We start from the raw sequence: 6856 nt of genomic DNA, 5'->3' as shown, positions 1-6856 counted from the left end.
GTCCCTCAGGAAGCCCAGATAAAGACTTTAAATCAGCTTTATAAATATGTTCAAGGAACTAAAGAAAACCATGTCTAAAGAATTGAAGGAGGGACTTCCCTGGTGGTCCAGTGGCTAAGACTCCACACTCGCAAGGCAGGCGGCCCAGATGTGATCCCTGGTCAGGGAACTAGATCCTGTATATGCTGGAACTAAGACCCAGCACAGCCAAATAAATAATTCTTTTTTAAAGAATTAAAGTATGAGAATGAGATTTTCAGAGTGCATGCTGGGCAGGTGTGGCAAGTCTTGCTTATCTGCTTGGCTAGTGGGCCCTCTGCTTTTCCACGCTTTGGTCCTCTTAGGGAGTAAAGACTTTCTTTTTTTACTAGAAGGGAAAGGCCGCTGACTTCAGAATCAGCCGGAACTTCAGCAACTCGAACTCTGTACCAGACGGTGTGGCCCATCAGCTGGAACGACACTGCTACTGGAGCGCTTTCTTGAGAGCATCCACTCGGATATCCCAGGACACAGGTGATCCAGGGGTTACAGGAGTGGCTGTGCGGTGCTGGAGCGGCGAGCAGCGGAGAGGAGCTACCCCACGTCCAAGGTCAGGAGCAGCGGCTGTGCTTTGCTGGAGCAGCCATGAATAGATACCCCATGTCCAAGGTAAGAGAAACCCCAGTAGGCACTGAGAGGGCATCAGACGGCAGACAGACTGAAACCACAATCACAGAAAACCAGCCAATCTGATCACATGGACAATAGCCTTGTCTAACTCATTGAAACTAAGCCATGCCATATAGAGCCACCCAAGACAGACGAGTGGAGAGTTCTGACAAAATGTGGTCCTCTGGAGAAGGGAATGGCAAACCACTTCAGTATTCCTGGCTTGAGAACCCCATGAACAGTATGCAAAAGCAAAAAGATAGGACACTGAAAGATGAACTCCCCAGGTCAGGAGGTGCCCAATATGCTACTGGAGAGCAGTGGAGAAATAACTCCAGAAAGAATGAATGGGACGGAGCCAAATCAAAAACACCACCCAGTTGTGGATGTGACTGGTGATAGAAGCAAGGCCCAATGCTGTAAAGAGCACTATGCATAAGAACCTGGAATATTAGGTCCATAAATCAAAGCAAATTGGAAGTGGTCACAGGAGATGGCAAGAGTCAATGTTGACATTCTGGGAATCAGCAAACTAAAATGGACTGGAATGGGTGAATTTAACTCAGATGACCATTATATCTACTACTGTGGGCAGAAATCCCTTAGAAGAAATGGAGTAGCCATCATAGTCAACTAAAGAGTCCAAAATGCAGTACTTGGATGCAATCTCAAAAACAACAGAATGACCTCAGTTCATTTCCAAGGCAAACCATTCAATATCACGGTAATCCAAGTCTATGCCCCAACCAGTAACATTGAAGAAGCTGAAGTTGAACGGTTCTATGAAAACCTACAAGATCTTTTAGAACTAACACCCAAAAAAGATGTCCTTTTCATTACAGGGCACTGGAATGCAAAAGTAGGAAGTCAAGAAACACCTGGAGTAACAGGCAAATTTGGCCTTGGAGTACAGAATGAAGCAGGGCAAAGGCTAATAGAGTTTTGCCAAGAGAACGCACTGGTCATAGCAAACACCCTCTTCCAACAACACAAGAGACAACTCTACACATGGACATCACCAGATGGTCAACACCGAAATCAGATTCATTATATTCTTTGCAGCCAAAGATGGAGAAGCTCTATACAGTCAGCAAAAATAAGACTGGGAGCTGACTGTGGCTCAGATCATGAACTCCTTATTGCCAAATTCAGACTTAAATTGAAGAAAGTGGGGAAAACCACTAGACCATTCAGGTATGACCTAAATCAAATCCCTTATGATTATACAGTGTAAGTGAGAAATAGATTTAAGGGACTAGATATGATAGACAGAATGCCTGATGAACTATGGACAGAGGTTCGTGACATTGTACAGGAGACAGCGATTAAGAAAAATAAATGCAAAAAAGCAAAATGGCTGTCTGAGTAGACCTTACAAATAGCTGTGAAAAGAAGAGAAGCAAAAAGCAAAGGAGAAAGGGAAAGATATACCCATTTGAATGCAGAGTTCCAAAGAACAGCAAGGAGAGATAAGAAAGCCTCCTCAGTGATCAGTGCAAAGAAATAGAGGAAAATAATAGAATGGGAAAGACTAGAGATCTCTTCAAGAAAATTAGAGATACAAAGGGAACACACTTCATGCAAAGATAGGCTCAATAAAGGACAGAAATGGTATGGACCTAATAAGCAGAAGATATTAAGAAGAGGTGGCAAGAATACACAGAAGAACTGTACAAAAAGATCTTAACGACCCAGGTAATCACAATGGTGTGATCACTCACCTAGAGCCAGACATCCTGGAATGTGAAGTCCAGTGGGCCTTAGAAAGCATCATTACAAAGCTAGCGGAGGTGATGGAATTCCAGTTGAGCTATTTCAAATCCTACAAGATGATGGTGTTAAAAGTGCTGCACTCAATATGCCAGCAAATTTGGAAAACTCAGCAGTGGCCACAAGACTGGAAAAGGTCAGTTTTCATCCCAATCCCAAAGAAAGGCAATGCCAAAGAATGCTCAAACTACCACACAACTGCACTCATCTCACATGCTAGTAATGTAATGCTCAAGATTCTCCAAGCCAGGCTTCAGCAATACGTGAACTGTGAACTTCCAGATGTTCAAGCTGGTTTTAGAAAAGGCAGAGGAACAGAGATCAAATTGCCAATATCTGTTGGATCGTCAAAAAAAGCAAGAGAGTTCCAGAAAAACATCTATTTGTGCTTTATTGACTATGCCAAAGCCTTTGACTGTGTGGATCACAATAAACTGTCAAAAATTCTTCAAGAGATGGGAATACCAGACCACCTGACCTGCCTCTTAAGAAATCCGTATGCAGGTCAGGAAGCAACAGTTAGAACTGAACATGGAACAACAGACTGGTTCCAAATAGGAAAAGGAGTACATCAAGGCTGTATATCGCCACCTTGCTTATTTAACTTATATACAGAGTACATGATGAGAAACGCTGGGTTGGATGAAGCACAAGCTAGAATCAAGATTGCCAGGAGAAATATTAAAAACTTCAGATATGAAGATGACACCACCCTTATGGCAGAAAGTGAAGAAGAACTAAAGAGCCTCTTGATAAAGTGAAAGAGGAGAGTGAAAAAGTTGGCTTAAAGCTCAACATTCAGAAAACTAAGATCATGGCATCTGGTCCCATCACTTCATGGCAAATAGATGGGAAAACAGTAGAAATAGTGGCTGACTTTATTTTTGGGGGCTCCAAAATCACTGCAGATGGTGACTGCATCCATGAAATTAAAAGATTCTTGCTCCTTGGAAGGAAAGTTATGACCAACCTAGACAGCGTATTAAAAAGCAGAGACATTACTTTGCCAACAAAGGTCCATCCAGTCAAGGCTATGGTTTTTCCAGTAGTCATGTATGGATGTGAGAGTTGGACTCTAAAGAAAGCTAAGCTCTGAAGAACTGATGCTTTTGAACTGTGGTGTTGGAGAAGACTCTTGAGAGTCCCCTGGACTGCAAGGAGATCAAACCAGTCCATCCTATAGGAAATCAGTCCTGAATATTCATTGGAAGGACTGATGCTGAAGCTGAAGCTCCAATACTTTGGCCACCTGATGCGAAGAGCTGACTCATTAGAAAATACCCTGATGAAAAAAAAAGAAAATACCCTGATGCTGGGAAAGATTGAAGGCAGGAGGAGAAGGGGACGACAGAGGATGAGATGGTTGGATGGCATCACCAACTCAATGGACATGAGTTTGGGTAAACTCTGGGAGTTGGTGATGAACAGGGAGGCCTGGCATGCTGCAGTCCATGGGGTCACAAAGAGTCGGACACGACTGAGTGACTGAACTGAACTGATGAGAATGATGTCTCACCAAATGGAGACTGCCGTTAAGGAAATAGAAATTAGTTTTAAAAGAACCAAATAGAAATTATGGAATTCAGAAATATAATAACAAATAAAAATACACTAGAGGAGCTAAATGGCAGATTTAAACTGACGGAACAATCAGTGAACTTGAAAAGAGCTCAACTGAGATTATCTAGTTTGAGCAACAGAAAAAAAATGAAGAAAAATGAACAGAAAGTTCGAGACCTAGGAGACAGTGTCAAGCATATTTAACATTATAAGCCCACCAAGCTTAACAAGAATCCCAGAAGGGGCAAAGAGAAAGGGGTAGAAAGAACACTGAAAGAACTGATGGCCAAAAAGTCCTGAACTTTTATGATAATCATTAATCATCATGTCCAGAAACTGAACAAACTCCAAGTAGAATAAACTCAAAGACCCAACAGCTAACATCATAATAGTGAAAAGCTAAAAGCTTTTCCTCTAAGATGGGGCACAAAACAAGGGTAACCACTCTTGCTGATTTTTTTCAGCGTAGTATTGGAAGTCCAAATCTAATAGGAAAAAGTAAAACTGTCACTATCTGCAGATCATATAATAATAGAAAACACTAAACACCATTTAAAAAAAACTTAGAACTAATAAATCAGTAAAGTGCAGGATACAAAAGCAATAAACAAAAATCGATGCCATTCTTATACACTAATAAGGAACTAGGGCTTCCCTGATAGTTCAGTTGGTAAAGAATCCACCTGCAATGCAGGAGACCCCAGTTCAATTCCTAGGTCAGGAAGATCTGCTGGAGAAGGGACAGGCTACTCACTCCAGTATTCCTGGATTCCCTTGTGGCTCAGATGGTAAAGAATCCACTTGCAATGCTGGAGACATGGGTTTGATCCCTGGGTTGGGAAGATCCTCTGGAGAAGAGATAGGCTACCCACCCACTCCAGTACTCTGGCCTGGAGAATTCCACGGACTGAATAGGAACTGTCAGAGAGATTAAAACAATCCAATTTACAATTGCAATAAAAAGGAATAAAATGCCCAGGAATAAATTTAATCAAGGAGATGTAAGATCTTTTCAGTGAAAACTGTAAGACACTGGCAAAACAAAAGTGAATCTGATACAAGTAAATGCAATAGTATTCCATGTTCATGAATTGGAAGAATAAATATTGTTAAAATACTACCCAAAGCAACCTGCAGATTCAATGTATTCCCTATCAAGATTCCAATGGCATTTTTCATAGCAAAAGAACTAACAGTCCTATAATTTATATGGAACCATGAAAAACTCTTAATTGTCAGAGCAGTTTTTAGAAAGAATGAGGCTGGAAGCATCATGTTCCCCCTAATCTCAAAATGTATTACAAAGCTATAGTAATCAAAACAGCAGTATGATATTGACAGAAACGGATGTATCAAGGGACTTTGCCAGTGATCCAGTGGCTAAGACTACACACTTCCAGTGCAGGAGACATGGGTTTGATCCCTGGTGGTGGAACTAGGATCCCACATGCCACGTGGCACGGCAAAAAACAAAAAAGACACATCAATCAATGGGACAGAATAGACAGCACACCCCCCCAAAAAAATAGACAGCCCAGAAACAAATCCACACATATATGGTCAGTTAACTTTGACAGAAGCACCAAGCATATAAAATGGGGAAAGGACAGTCTCTTCACTAAATGGTACTGGGAAAACTATACAGCAACATTCAGAAAAGTGAAGCTGGACTATATTACACCATACAAAAAATTATCCCAAAGTGGATTAAAGACTTGAACATAAGACCTGAAACCAAAAACTCCTAGAAGAAAACATAGGCAGTAAGTTCTTTGATATCAGTCTTGGCAATTTGGATTTTTTGGATTTGACACCACAAGTGAAAGCAACAAAAGTGAAAATCAGTAAGTGGGGCTACATCAAACTAAAAAGCTTGTGCACAGCAAAAGAAACCATCAACACGATGAGAATGCAGCCCAGTAAATGTGAGGTGTTTGCAAATCATGTATCTGACCAGGGGCTAATATGCAAATACATACAGAACACATAAGACTTTATAGCAGTGAAACAATCTAATTTCAAAAATGGACAGATAATCTAAAAAGACATTTTTCCAAAGATTGCATGGCCAATAGGATCATGAAAAGGTTCCTAACAGCCACCAGGTAAGCCCTTCATTAACCAACAGGGAAATGCAAATCAAAAACACAATGAGATATCACTGATACCTGTTAGAATGACTGTTATTAAAAAGACAAGAAGTCCTGGACTTCCCCCACTTCCGCATTTGATATAGGTTGCCTCGGGCGGAAACCGAGGCTGTGGCGTAGGCTCTCACACCTGTACAGACGGTGGTGGCCCGAGAGGGTCATTTTTACCGAGGGAAGAGGCATTCCAGGTTTGCTCTTGTAACTACAAGTTTACGGAGCTCTAATACAGAGGTCAGACAAGATCAAAGCTGCAAGAGAATGAACAGTGAAGTACAAAGAGTTGGAAGGATCTTGGATTTGACTGACGATGCTTGGCGAGAAGACAAGCTGCCTCACGAGGATGTTGCAATACCACTGAATGAGCTTCCTGAACCTGAACGGGACAAAAGAAGCACCACGGAATCTGTTAAAGAACAAAGAGATGAAGTGGACTGACTTGGCCTTCCAGTACCTCCCTGAGAATGTTCCCCCCGCCCCCGCCCTGACACCTGGCTCCTTGTTCATCAACAGATTTTTTTTTTAATACAGATACAAAACATAAAAAAATAAAAAATAAATAAAAAGACAAGAAAAAACAAGTGTTGACAAGGATATAGAGAAAGGGGAACCCTTGAGTACTGTTGGTGGGAATGTAAACTAGTGCAGGCACTGGAAAACAGTATGGTGGTTCCTTTAAAAATTAAAAATAGGACTATTGTGTGATCCAGCAATTCCACTCCTAGGTATTT

The 6856-nt window shown here is 41.4% G+C and overlaps 1 pseudogene; it reads left to right on the top strand.

The window, feature by feature from the left end:
- The first annotated feature begins 6344 nt into the window (after positions 1–6344).
- On the top strand, positions 6345–6651 carry LOC136157032 (anaphase-promoting complex subunit 13 pseudogene; annotated as a pseudogene).
- Positions 6652–6856: the final 205 nt, after the last annotated feature.

This window comes from Muntiacus reevesi, chromosome 1 (genome assembly GCF_963930625.1).
Source record: "Muntiacus reevesi chromosome 1, mMunRee1.1, whole genome shotgun sequence".
NCBI classification, from domain to species: Eukaryota; Metazoa; Chordata; class Mammalia; order Artiodactyla; family Cervidae; genus Muntiacus; species Muntiacus reevesi.
This window is presented reverse-complemented; position numbering and strand designations above follow the sequence as displayed.